This window comes from Corvus hawaiiensis, chromosome 4, assembly GCF_020740725.1.
Source record: "Corvus hawaiiensis isolate bCorHaw1 chromosome 4, bCorHaw1.pri.cur, whole genome shotgun sequence".
Taxonomy (NCBI): Eukaryota; Metazoa; Chordata; class Aves; order Passeriformes; family Corvidae; genus Corvus; species Corvus hawaiiensis.
The window spans coordinates 24000728-24001278 of NC_063216.1; positions in this window are offsets into that span (position 1 = coordinate 24000728).

Consider the following 551-nt stretch of genomic DNA (forward strand, 5'->3'; position numbering starts at 1 on the left):
AGGCAATGGGTCTCCTCCGGGTGGTGGAGGGATCCTTGGGCGATACAGGGGGGTCACCTCCGTGCAGGCACGGCTGCCCCGTCCTGCTGGCTGCAGGGAGGTCACCTGCTGCTCACCCTGTCTTTATGCTTTGCTCCAGTAAAAATCCTTCTGGCCACCTGCTGCGTGCACCCCCACCGTGGCCACTATCTGCATGATAAAACGTGTGAAAGGGAAATAAGCTGAACAAGGCAAATCACAGGGGACAGCGGGGCTCACCCCGCGCTGCCCGCACCCCGGGAGATGAGAGGTGTGCGCACAGGCGCATCTCCCCGCTACAGCACCGGCCCTGACCGCCCGCGGCCTGCGGAGGCGGCGGGACGGGCCCTGCCGGGGCGCACCCCCGCCGCGCCCGAGGGCTTCCCCGCCGCCGGGGCATCCCCAACCCCACGCAGCGAGGGGGGGCCGGCACCGTCAGAGCGCCGGGCATGCGGGGCGAAGGAGCCAAAGCCCGGCCAAAGCCGAGGCGGGGGCGGCCGTTCCCCTCCGGCCAAGCCGCTGTTGGGCGTCGG